The following is a 13,992-nucleotide window of genomic DNA, read 5'->3' as shown; positions in this document are numbered from 1 at the left end:
AGTGCTAATTAAATAAAAGATAAAAACTAGCTAAAATCAAAGTTTAAAGTAGCTAAAGTCTATATGAAAACCATAAAATCACTGGTTAGAAGCTAAAGGTAGCAAAAGACAAGATAAAAGCTAAAAGAAACAAGAAGGTAGCCAAAAAAAAAAAGTAGCAAAATTCAAGTTAAAATCTAAAAATATCCAAAGGCTTGTTACTTGCTAAAATGTCAAAAGGCAAACTGAAAGTATAACAAGGCTAATTAGAAGTTAAAAGTAGCAAAATGCTAACTAGACAGTAGCTAAAAGCTTGGCAAAAGCTGAAAGTAGCAAAAGGCAAGCTAAAAGTGCCAGAATAGCTGAAAAGTTAAAGTAGCATAAGGAGAAAGAATGTAGCAGACTTCAGTGTATTTAAAGACGTTAAAGAAATCTCGACATACTCCTAGAGGGAAACTTTTGGAAAATACAGTTAAACATTTTGTTATATTTTGTATTTTAACAAAACAGCAAAAGTTATTGTACCAATCCTTAGAGTGAGCTGAATGTTTCAATATAAAAATGGCTAAAGTGGCACAAAGTATGCAGAATAGTTAAATGCAAAAAACATACAAAAGATAGAAAAAAGAAAACCAATTGTCAGTGAAAAGTGAAAATAAGTTACTTTAAAAAGTCATGAAAATATAATCAAACTAGAGAAATTGCATTTCCTGCGAAAATGCAGTGTGAATGCTTATTGCTGAAAAATTTGCTGAAAACAGCTGAAATTACAGTAATTAAACATGCTGAAATGTAGCTGAAATGGAAGAAAAAGTCTACGTTAGCAGAAGAAAGCTAAAATAGGTTTAAATAAGCACAAAAATTAGGAAATCTGGAAAAAAAAAACTGAAATATGCAAAAAAAAAAATAGCTGAAAAGTAGCTGAAAAGACTGAAAGAACTTTAAACTACCAGAAGGAAGAGGAAGGACCTAAAATTAGCTATAAAATGTTGAATTAACCACAAAAAAGCAAAATTTAGCACAAAAGAGCTAAAAATTAGTTGAAATAGCAGAAAAAGCTGAAACTAGCAGAAAAAAGCTGAAAAGAGCATAACAAGCTGAAAGCAGAAGAAATAAGTTAATTACCGGTAGGCTGAAAGTAGCCGAAATACCCAAGTAAAACTTGAATTTATCTGAAAACAGCTAAAATTAGCTACAAATGTGTAGCTGAAAAGGTAGAACAAGCTTCACTTAGCATAATAAAGTAGAAAAAACAAATTTGCCAAATTACTGTAGGCTGAAAGAATAAAAAATAGCACAAAAAAGTGGAAATTACCTGAAAACAAGCTGAAATGACCAAAAAACAGCTGAAAAGTAACTGCAAAGGCAGAAAGAAGCTCAAATTACCAAAAGGAAGTGGAGAGAGCACATTTTTGCTGAATTAGGTTGAAAAAAGTTAAAATGAGTGCAAAAAATGTGGAATTGGCTGAAAAGGCTAAAATTAGCATAAAACAGTAAACAGTAGCTGAAATGGTAGAAAAAATCTGAAACTGGCATAAATAATCTGAAAGGAGCATAACAAGCGGAAATTAGCAGAAAGAAACTAGAAGAAGCACAAAAATGTCGTAGTTAGCAGAAAGAATATGAAAGGAGCACAAAACAGCTTAAAAAAACCAGCTGAAATTAGCTGAAAAAAATGTTTAAATTTTCACACGGAAGCTGAAAGAAGCTGAAGCAGAACAAAATGTGAACGGAGCAATAAAAGGTTGTAAACACGTCTAAAGATTTGAAGGATGTAAAAATGAGCTCAATTCATTTTCTATGAGGAAAAAAATGGTAGAAATGGCTAAATATTTCAAAAAGCTAAAGTTGCACTGATACCAGAAGTCATAACAAGATTGTCCTGAAAGAGCTGAATGTTTTGATCTACGATTTGTTAAGATAGTAAAAAAATTGTAGAACAAAGAAAGATGCCGAAAAACATACGGAAGAAAAATGGATTAACTTATTGACGATGAAACACGTCAAACGTCTTTCCTGATGTGAAACTCTACAGATCATTTAAAAGCATCAGTTGAGTATTGATGATTTGGGCTCTGCATTCACTTGGTATCAGCTCGATACCAAACGTTCCACTATCGCACCACCAGATACTTCCTTCAGCCACTTGGTGGGCGTACATGTGCAACAGGTCTTCTTCTGCATCTCAGTCCAGCTACAAGGTGTTGGGTGTATTTAAAGAAGCAGTCCAAGGTGTTGACAGGGTGCAGCAGAAGTGGAGAAGTATGGTGACATTTTTGCCTCATCGTATCGCCTCTAATCTGCTCGACGCAGGCCTCCTGCTTTAGACGGTCCAGTCTCCTCAGCTGAGGAGGAGCGCTGCTGACCTTTCACATATAGGTCCCGTTGATAGCACATTATCCCCTGACATTTCCAGTGTGACACATCTCTCCTGGCAAGGCTGCCAAGCTGCTCCTGCCAGGGAGGACAGAATTTCTGACCTCTTCAGGCAGACTTTTTTTAGCCTAATAAAGATGGTTAGACACCCCTTACAGCAGCGCGCCGATGCTGCAGTGGTGTTGGCTATTTCTAGACTGAATATTGATAAATAACTTTGACATGTGCTACACTTGCAGAAATCTCAAGGTTAGGAGGGAGAAGACATTAAAACACCTGGAAATTAGAAGCAAAACCCTCACGCGGTTGTTCTAATTTACTCTAGCTGCCATGTAACACTTATTTGATTTAGCAGGTGCAAATATTCATTTAAAGGTTTGGCGTACTCCTGTCTGTTAGCAAAATATCTCACGAAGCACTGCTCGGACATTAATGAAACTTTCAGAAAATATTACTCATAAACTTTTTACAACTGTTTATCTGCTGGAGTCAATCTGATTCAGTATGGACACCACAGCTAACCAACCTAAGCACAAAAAGAGCTATAACTCTATTTTTACAGACGTTGAGCTAAATTTTGGTGTGGCAGTAGCTGAGAGTCATCCCCAACACATATAATGAGCACAAACAGATCGAATTAGATATTCGTTTGAAACGTTGGCAAGCAAGATGATCGTATTTTCCGGAGTGTAAGTAACAGTATTTTGCATAGATTTGTCCATCCTGCGACTTGTAGAAGGTTTTTTTTTTTCCCATATTCGTAACACAATTTTGACTAACACTTTAAATTTCTAAGAACTGCAACAGCGAGTCCTCTCGCTTCACTTAGCTGGTGCAGGCGGAGGAACGTAGCGGCTCTGACCGTGATGGATGGACGGATGGATGGATGGCACAGTGCCGCCCAGGCAAAATTAAGATGTTTTGACCATTAAATAAACGCATAATAAATGCGACTTATACGCCAGAAAATACGTTACTTCCTTTAAGAAACGCTTTAGTTTTTTTTTATGTTTCAACGCTGTCTTTCATTGAACTACTGCCACCACGTTCCCTTCAATAAAATGCAGGTATTAAATTCTAAACCTTTCAGCAGAAAACTCGCCTCTGCTTATAAAGATGATCTGAATTCAAAAAGTGTTAAGTAGAAAACTGGAGCAGAGTGCAGGAGATTGACAGCTTCAGCTCCAGTCAGGAGATTTCCAAAAGCTGCAGTTATATTCTGCTCAGCTCAGTCCACACACACACACACGTGCACGCGCACAGAAGAACACAAGAAGTGGCTGCGCCTTCTCCCACACAGCAGCCTCACACTTCTTAAATCTCATTTGCTGCACTCAGTGGATAAAGAGGTGTGTGTGCATACAGCTGATTTAAACAGGCAAATTTGCAGCGCTCTGTTTTCAGATTGCATTAGGCCCAAGCCTGCTCAGTTATTCTACTACACAGGAACAAGAAAAACTACTTAACAAGGCAGATGCTATCGTCTACAGTGAAGAGCGTGCTCCCATTCTGATCCCACTGTTCCCATAAACCGATCCCGTCTCCGTCTGGAGGGACTGGACTGGATTGGCTCGGCTCACGGCTCTGCTGTGGCTGCAGGACACACGGAGAGGGCGACGGCTTCTCCGGGCCTAATCCAAGTTGAACCCATCATCCAGCATTCTGCTCAGCTTGTCTCAAGTTTTGTCTCACTTGTGCTTGCTCTTCAACTCCCAACTTAAAGCTGAGCTTCAGAACTCGGACCGTCACATCCCTCTGTCTTGTCTGGACCGCAGAAAGAGTTCAACAGAAACCTGGCTCACTTTTAGAAGCCCTGTGCTTTAATAAAGGTAAATAACTGTTTATTACAAAAATTAACCAAAACAAAAATACACAATATAGTTTCCTAGCAAACAGCTTGGAAATGAGGGGTGTCTTTGTTTTTAAATATATTTTCTATTAAAAACAGTAACAGCAAATACAATGCACTGTGGGTAGAGAACAAGAGAAGAAAAAAAAAAGCAAAGGAAGAGATCCAGAAAGTATAAGCAAATTTTCTAGACATAACTTTATATGTACCGTATTTTCTGTCGTACACATTGCACCACCTTATAAGTCACATCAGTCCAAATATGTCTAATAAAGTAGAAAAAAAAACACATAAATATGTCGTTTTGTCATATAGGTTGCATCTATTTTATTGTTGGATGTAACTGGGACCCCGTGTACATAATTTCGCTCCACCACATGTACCACACATGAGGTGCGAATGACAATAAAGAAACTCTGACTCTGACTGACTCTGATCTATTATGCATCACCGCTGAAACCCAGAAATGTGGACCAGTGTTGTGCCAAATATTGATTGGATGCCACATGGTGGCCGCGGGATCGTGCACGGGAGGACTTTAGCAAGATTAACACTTAAAAACAATTATTTGTTTGCTCAAAATCATAACAAAGGTGTGTCTCAGTTTAACTTTTTCTTAATAAATGCACTTCAATGGTCAAATCAGCTGCATTTCTCCGGGCGGCGCAGCGAAATGAAGCTGATTTGACGGTTGCTCCAGGCATGATCCTGGAGCTGGACGCAGGTGGCAGACTATGGCAAGCCGATTGTGTCATAGCCACTTTTACCTATTACATGACACAACGGCATGCTATACTACTCGAGTGCCATCTAGTGGCTGAAAATGGTAGTGTTCAATATTTTCAATGTCAGAATGAATTAAAATGGTCAGATTTCAGCCAAAAAAAAGGTTTATAAATATGGGGAAAAAAACTTAAATTAAGCCACTTCGATATATAATAATACATGAATAAATAATAAGTCGTATAGGTTGCAGGGCATGCAAATTACGCAAAAAACTGTGACTTAAAGGCAGAAAAATACTGTAACTGTATGTACAAATCGACTGTTCTTTTATATTATGTAGATTATATTGCATTGCCTTTAAATTCATATTCTGTAAATATGGAATGTGAGTTGTATTATTGAAATGTTGCAGCAGTAACAACAGCGGTGTGACAGAGCTAAAACCATAATAGTAACAGTGATGAGAATCATATACTTTTAATAACATTCATAATGTAAATATTATAATGCAGCCACAATAATACAATAATTATTGCTATTGTTCTCAGAGGTTTAGTGGAGTGGGGAGTGGTGGCGCAGAGGTTAGAGAAGGTGGGCCTGTGATCGGAAGGTCGCCGGTTCAAGCCCCGATACCGACAACATCAAAAATGTGGGTGGGGTAGGTGAAGCACTCACACCTGCCCCCATCCTCATTCGTCCCACTCTGGGCCCATGAGCAAGACCTTTAACCCCCACCATCTGCTCCTCCGGGTGTCCTAGATGGCAGCTCTCTGCTCCACACAGAGGGCTGTGGGAGCTCGGTGGTCTGTGGTTGCGTCACGAAGGGCATCCGGCGTAAAATAACTGCCATGTCTTCGTGCGACTTAGTTCGCTGTGGTGACCCCTGAAGACGGGAGCGGCCGAAAGAAGAAGAAGAAGTTCTCAGAGGTTTAGTCATGGCAGAAGGTGACTATATGTATGTTTAGCCTGTTAGCAAAATATTTCATGAACCACTACGGATTTTACTAGAACTCAGAAATTAACCATCGACAACTAATTAACTTTTAGAGTCAACCCAATTCAAGATGGCCACCACAGCCAATCAACCTTAACTAACACAATAATGCCAATAACTCAGTCGATATTACACATAATGAGCTAAAATATGCTACGTAAAAAACTAAAACAAGATTAAATGTGTACCTGCAGAAGGAGCGTAAAGCAAAATGTGATAACAAAATAGACCTTTGACCTAAAATTGATGCAGTAACATAAAATAAAAAGAGTCATTCTTTTCCCAAAATCACTTCAGAGGCGCTGTCAGGGGACTTTTCTGTAAACGTCATGGTACTACAGCAGATCCAAAACTGTATGAGATCATTTATTCTCGGGCGCTGCTTCAGTTGGACTCATTTAGACATCAACCATACTGTAGGCAGACGTAAACAAAAACAAATAAAACAGAAGTTAAGGCGACTCAGAGCTTAACAATGCCCAATGATTGCGCAGCTCACAACTCTCTCCTCTTTTACGAGCCGTCGCCTCCACTTTTTCAAACTCTGAATTCTCTGTCAATAACCAATTGTGTTGCCCCTCACCCTTGCTCCTTCCCTTTGTCCGGCATTGATCGCTCGGTGTTCAGACATCGGCTGAAAACACAGCCTGTCACTCTATCAGGCATGACGAGACGCGCCACCGAGACGCAAGTGGAGAGAGACGGAGACGGCGGTTTGAGACGGAGACAGAAAGGGAGGCGAGGTCTGTGATTTCTCTCTGTGTTTGGGCTCTGAGGCCTGCGTGGAGGCACCGTTTAAAAAAATACTTTCGGACAACAGAGAGTACTTCTTTTTCTCCCCTCGTAATGGAAGGGAGCTGAGGGGGTTTAGAGTTGAAACCTGTGTTTTTGGGCCAGCATGCAAACATCCATCAGAGCTCAGCAGCTGGCAATTTGTGCAAAACAGAGGAGTCTTAAAGACGAGAACTTCTCTCTGCGCAGCTCAGCAAGTCTTTTATTACTCTAATGACAGACGGCAGACAGCTAGACAGCAAACATAGACTCCTTGGTATTCTTTTCCAAAGAGCACAATCATGTGAACACACACATACACCCAGACTCTAAATGGCAACCTTGCATAGTGTACTCTAAGCAACTCCTATTTATGTTTGCCAAGTTCAAACGTAGACGAAGCAGTGCCTTCCTTTCTGGAGTACAGTGGAGTGACAGCGTTGGACGTGTCTGAGGACCGCGTGGGAGAAATACAAGAGGGGAATGTGAGCAAAGGTGACAAGATGGGAGAACAAGAGAGCTGGCAAAGGACGGGTCAAGAGACACTCGAAGACAAGTGGAAAAAAAGAGACAATAAGTTACACACACGCAGACGCACACACTCACGCAATGCTGGATCGCTACAATATCTGGCAGGGGAAATGAATCACATGCCTGTCTTTGTCTCCAGCCTGACTGAAGTGGTCTTTGTTGTTCTTTATGCCCTCTGTCTTTTTTCCCTGCCTCTTGTTCTCATGCAACCCCCCCCCCCCCGCACCACCACCACCACCCCACATACACACACACGAATGACTGTAATTTTCTTAGACCCAGAGCCTCTAGCCAGAGTGGAGTCTAAGCATCTGTACTTTATCATTACCTTTACAGAGTTAGTCATTACTGTCCTCTCCAGTGCCCTCGCTATCCCAACACTGCACTTGGAAGCGAGGGGGGGGAAGGGGGACAGAAAATAAAGTATAAGAGGAAGAGTACTTTGGAGATCCACGTCATCAAAGACAAGAGGTCAAGTTGTATTTGGCGAGATCAGGCTTTTTTTCTGTTGTTTTAAACTTCCTATAAGGTCAAAAACAAGCAAACAATCGTGCAGAATCCCACTTCCGTCTGCTTTCAACTTAACTCGAGCGCTGCTTCCCCCCCTCCAACTCACGCTCTTTCCCTCCAACCTATGAATTCCAAGCACTTTGTGCAGATTTAGTTCACTTCAAATGACATCTCTTAGAGATGCATACACATTTTATTTTCTGTTTTGTATAGTAGTTGGAGCAATATTTTTAGATCTTAAAAAGGCGTTTCAGACATTTAACCGTAAAATTCTTCTGCAGATGCATTCAGATTTTAATTTGTCCAAAATAAGTTTACAGTAGTTTAAATCTTGTGAATTGTAAACATCATGTTACTGTTGATAATGAGAAATCATTCTTAAATTAGTACGGGTGTACCACAAGGCTCAGTTCTTGGCCCTCTTCTTTTTAGTCTAAATCATATATATCAAATTCAAGGCCCGGGGCCAAATGTGTCCCTCGTTGACATGTTATCTGGCCCCCAAGATGCTATTTTAAATGTAAAATACTTTTATCACTTATTTTTTTTCAGTAATCTTTGAATATAATGTCAAAAATGCAACAGAGAATGTCAAATGAATCAAACTCTTGTTGAGGAAGCTGTGACCAAGAAAAGATGTTTGGTATCTAACTTGAGTTAATGTAGATTCTGAAACCAGCCCTTAGTTTGAAAAAGGTTTTAATTTTGGCCTCCTTTTGTAAGTGGGTTTGACCCCATGGTTTAAACAATCGACCTGATTTGTGTCCTGCTGGAGCTTTTCAGATATGTGCTAGTTAAGTAACTCATGGAGCATCCAGAGGCAGCTGTAATTTGCCTTTTTTTTGTAAAAACATTTAGTTAAAAAAAAAACTTTTTGCATTTAATTAACATGTGTGATTCCCTACCTGAAATTGATTGTAGACTGACATTTTAATGGACTAAAGTAATCTTTATAAGTCATAAATAACTGCCAACCTGGTTTGTTTTAATCTTGTTTTTATGCAGCGTCTTAATACATTTTGACACACATTTCAAGACATTTCTAAAGGCCCTTCTGTGGCTGTGCAATCCAAAGTAGCCTAGCCTATAAATGTTACATTGCACGACTTTTGTTTATACTAAACCCTTGCCCCTATATAAATCAACAAATTAAACTTGATATTTTTTTTTTTGTGTGTGTGAAAATGTAGTTGACGCTGAATGACTGCAAATAATTCTTGAATGAATTGGTAACTGCATTGTTAAAGTAAAAAAACACACACACACAAAAAAAGCTAAATAGATGCAAAAAGCTCAAATTAGCCAAACAGTAGCTAAAAGCAAAAAAATACTTAAACCATTGCTTACAGCTCATATTTGCAAAATTATACTTAAAATCTAAAATTAGCAAAATTGTAAGAAAAAAACTAAAATTGGTGAAGCTATAGATAAAAGCTAATATGTGCAAACCAGTAGCTAGATGCTAAACTTAGCAAAACCATAGAAAAACTAGCTAAGAACTCAAGCAAAACAGTTACTGCAAACTAAAATAAGCAAAACTATAGCTAAAAGTTACATAAACCAGACAATAGTTTGAACCTATATTTAGCAAACAGCTGCTAAAAGCTAAACTGAGCAAACAAGTTAAAAAATTTTACATGAACAAGATCAAAGCTAAAAACTGCAGCTAGCCAAACAGTAGCAAAAAAAAAAAAAAAAACGAACAAATTGCAACACAGTGGGTACAACGAGCAAAAAAAAAGATTTAAGCAGAGCAAATATGCTGAACCAGATTTTAAACAAATCACATTTTTGAGTGAACTGAATAAATCTCATGTTTCCAGTGGAGACAAGGTTATTGGGCGGTGGTGGCGCAGAGGTTAGAGAGGTGGGCCTGTGATCCGAAGAGCGCCGGTTCACGCCCCGGCCCCGACAACATCAAAAATTGTGGGTGGGGTAGGTGAAGCACTCACACTTGCCCCCACCCTCATTCGCCCCACTCTGGGCCCGTGAGCAAGACCCTTAACCCCCCAGTCTGCTCCCTAAACAGGTCTCTCTTGAAAATGAGTTCTGGTGGCTCAATGAGACTACCTGTATAAATAAAGGCTAAGTAAAAAATAATTAAAAAAATTAATGCAAAAAATTTAAAAGTTACTAATATTAAAAGTCATACACTATTTCTGATCTAGCCAAACATTTTAATATATTGATGCATAAAATATGGAGTAGTTTGATCGCAAAAATATACAGAACAAATTACAAAGTATAAACAGGAAAATAATAATGTGAGTCAGGACTCACAAAATGTAATAATCCAGGTAAAAATCCAACAATGTTCAGTCAGGTCATCTGGATGATTTATTTTTAATTTTGTTGTAACATACAGTTTGATTTAACCCTGCAGCTCCTGGAAGAGCCCAAACAGCTGTGACGACAGACACTAAAATATAAAAACGCTTCAGGCGACAGGGGCAACAAGGCCAATTAATATAGTGATCAGCAGCCATTATGAAACATCGATTGGCTGAGCTTATACATCATCCTCTCCCAATCTACCTCATTACTGTCTTTCTTGAGAGGAAGCCCCGGGGTACGAGCTTCACACACAGGCTGGTCAAAGGAGACAGAGATGGATAAAGGGAGGCAGGCTCTCCTTGCCTTCCTTAAAGGACAATTACCCTGAGTGATTGATATTCACGTTGACCTCATCTTCGTCAGCCTGAAATAAACTCACGACAGCAGGAGAGTGGAGGAACCATGAGGGGGAGGTGGGGAAGAGACAGGAAAAATCAAGAGTTGAGCTTTGGATGGAAGTTTTGCTGAATGTGGGATTGGGGCAGACAGTGTGTTCATCCATCTGATCTCACACACTCGCACACATCCACTTGAACCAACACTCAGTTTAAAGCAGCCCATTTCATCGCAGGCTGAGGCTAAATTAATTTTTTTTATAGGAAATGTCATTAATCTGAACGTGACTAACAGACACCATTATTTTTCATTTCATCAGGATCGCTGCAAGGCAACAGGAGGCAAGAAGCAGGAATTGGACTTCCTGCTATGAACGAAGCAGATTCAGCTCTGCGTGCGCTCCCGTGAAGCGTTTTTCACGTGTCGCTCCTGAAAGTTCTGGTTTAGATGTTTTGACTCGAGCACCGAGACGTGCGCCTGAGGAGGCTCCACATGGCTCTGCAGCCTGGGCCTTTATACTCACCATGAACACTCTATAACGAACACTCCTCTCTCCCACAGATATGTTCCTCCTCAGGTTCTTCGTGATCTTTTTGTTTCTATGTTTTGTGTGTCTTTAAAGAAACTATATGTGAAGAAATGTCTGAAAGTTAGCCAGTTTGATATATATTGAGAAAAAAAATCTGGTGTGGTAGAAGCTTAAAGTCATCCCAAACACATATCCTGACTGAGTGCTTACAAATCATACAAGAGCTTTGTTTCAAACCTTGGATTTAACTGTTGGAGCCAACCCTGTCTGTTAGCAAAACATTTCATAAACTCCTGTACGGATTTTAATAAAACACTCAGAAAGTAATCCTTGGCTGGACAGCTAGAAGTCTTAAACTTTTGAAGCCAACCAGATTCTAGGTGTCACAGCTATTGTACTTTTCGGCCTATAAGTCACATTTTTTTTGCATAATTTGCATGCCCTGCAACTTAAACGCCAAAGCAACGTATTCATGGATTCCCCCCCAAATTAATAAACAGATTTTTGCTGAGATATGACTGTTTTCATTCATTCTGACATTGAAAATGCAGAACACTACCATTTTCAGCCACTAGATGGCACTTGAGCAGTATGGCATGCTGTTGTGTTATGTAATAGGTAAAAGTGGCAATTAACGACACAATCGACTTGCCATAGACTGCCACCTTCATCCAGCTCGCTTGGAGCAACCATCAAATCAGCTTCAGTTCACTGCGCCGCCCCAGCGAAATGCAGCAAATTTCACCATTGAAGTGCATTTATTAAGAAAAAGTTCAACTGAGACACACCTTTACTATAATGTCGAGCAAACAAACAGTTGTTTTATGTGCTTATCTTGTTAAATTTCGAAGAAATGCGCAGCGAGTTGCCCTCTGCGCATTCCCATTTCCGCGTATCGGCTTTTGAAAATGCAGCTGGTTTGACCGTCAAAGCGCGTTTATTAAGGAAACGTTAGACTGAGACACACCTTTACTGTCATTTCAAGCAAACAAATAGTTGTTTTCAAGTGTTCAACTTGTTAAATTCTTGTTAAAGTCCTCCCATGCACACTCCCGCAGCCGCAATTTGGCAGTCAATCAATTTTTGGCACAACACCGCTCCACATTTCCGGATTGTCAGCGGTGATGCATAATAGATGCGACGCATATGGAGAAACAATGTATTTATGGATTTTTCCACTTTATTAGACATATTTGGACTGATGCGACTTATAGGGCGGTGCAACGTGTACGGTGGAAGATACGGTAGTCAACTTTAGCAAACACAAAATGATCATTCAGTCAGTTTTACATAAATTGAGCAAAAAATTTGCTGCGGTAGTAGCTGAGGGTCACACCATCCAGTTCGATTCCTAACAGATAGTGTGAGATTTATGTTTGAAACTTTTGACACGCCAGGCAGCTGGTGATATAAACTCATTAAAGGAATGACAGCTATTTTTTTTCTCAGAACTGTCTCAAATACCTTTTGTAGTTTAGGCTTCATGAACTTGTTGACATACCCATAAAACACATTTACATAATGTTTGTCTTGGGGGTAGATTGGTGACCCTCAGACAAAAATGCCATCTGTTTCATATTCCTTAAAAAAAGTTATGAAGTAAAAATAGAGTTTGAGAAAAAACAAACAGCTTTTGAACATCTAAAGGTTACATTAGACCCACAATAAAACAGGAGTATAATAAACTCCTTTGATTTTACAGATGGATAAGAACAAAATAAAAGTCTGAAGTAAAAATTGTTGTTAAGACACCTGAATTTTTTTTCTTCTAAAATAAAATATGCAATCTGCTCCATCAATCTGCCTCGTTTCCTGAGTAAATCAAATAATTTGTTGCTCCGCGCACCATGTGTTGCTGTAGAGCTGAGAGCGAACACACGACTCCACCTGGGAAGTTTGTTAAAAGCTGTAGTGTTGCTTTTTTTTAACTTATTTTCAGAGATTATCTTTAACACGGTTATCGTGCATTGCTTATGTCGGGACACAAACCAGAAGGTGACTGAGATCTGGAAGAGCAGATGGATAAGAGTAGAGCTCGATGATTCCCATGATGCAGAAAACGTGGACAGAATCACAAGAATTGATGTAAAGAAATTGAATTTACAGTAAAATGGAAAACATTGCAGGAGTTGGTTCTATGTTTTCATTTAAAGTGTTATCCATGTTTGATGTTCACTATATGACAAAGTGGTTTCCTGTAGTGCAGGGGCGTCCAAAAGCTTTCATATAAGATGAAAGGACTCGTGGGCCACACAATTGTGAATTTAACATTCAACGTAAAGAATATTTTGGAGAAAGGACAAAAGTTTACTCATTTTGGTGGAGAAAGTTTTAAATGGTTGTAGATCCAAGACATTAAAAGCCTCATAAACACTAAGCTTATATATTTTTTATTATTATTGTTGTGTTTGGAAAGTTAATTTTATTCTGTTCTCAGCAACAAAAGCGTAATTTGAGTAAGTGTCCTTATAAAAAGGGGTCAGTCAGCCTTTTGGACCATGGACGGCCCATTAGGCTGATCCAAGTTCTGAAAAATCATCCGTCAGTCGCTACAACAGAAGGTTTGATAAAGTTGATCAACTTGTACGTAGATGATACCTCGTTATATTCATTTAAAAATGTCTACGTTCCCTCTTGATTATTTTATCAACAAACATTTAGCCAAGTTTTATGAATTATTATCCAAAATTCTCTTTTCTGGTAGAAATCAGTGAAAGTTTTGGGTGTTTTGTACCATGAAGTGAAGATAAAAGGATTATAGCCAAAGGTTTGCATTTTGTTTAATATTGCTCATTTTGAGAAGATTGTTTTATTTTGTTTTGCTGTTGAACCTAAACATTATATAAAAAATGATTAACAACTAATTTGCAGAAAGTCTGCATCGACCTCTTAAGCCTGCTGGCCAAAATGATGCCATTCTTAAACTGCAGTTGTGGACCGCACAAAATCACTGCAAGGGCCGCAAATGGCCCTCGGGCCGCACGTTTGACGCCTGTAGATGCTTGTCTGTGATTGGAGGAGAGCAGGAGTTTATGCAGGCATGTAGCAGAGAGCAGA

At 39.2% G+C, this 13,992-nt stretch overlaps 1 protein-coding gene across 1 annotated transcript in view; it reads right to left on the bottom strand.

Moving 5' to 3' along the window:
• Positions 1 to 13,992, bottom strand: part of unc5b (unc-5 netrin receptor B) — a 67,802-nt gene that overhangs the window by 31,584 nt on the left and 22,226 nt on the right. The window lies entirely within an intron of this gene.

Source organism: Nematolebias whitei, chromosome 1 (genome assembly GCF_014905685.2).
Source record: "Nematolebias whitei isolate Nwh7 chromosome 1, NemWhi1, whole genome shotgun sequence".
NCBI lineage: Eukaryota > Metazoa > Chordata > Actinopteri > Cyprinodontiformes > Rivulidae > Nematolebias > Nematolebias whitei.
The sequence above is the reverse complement of the archived record's forward strand: the minus strand, read 5'-3'. Positions and strand labels throughout refer to the sequence as shown.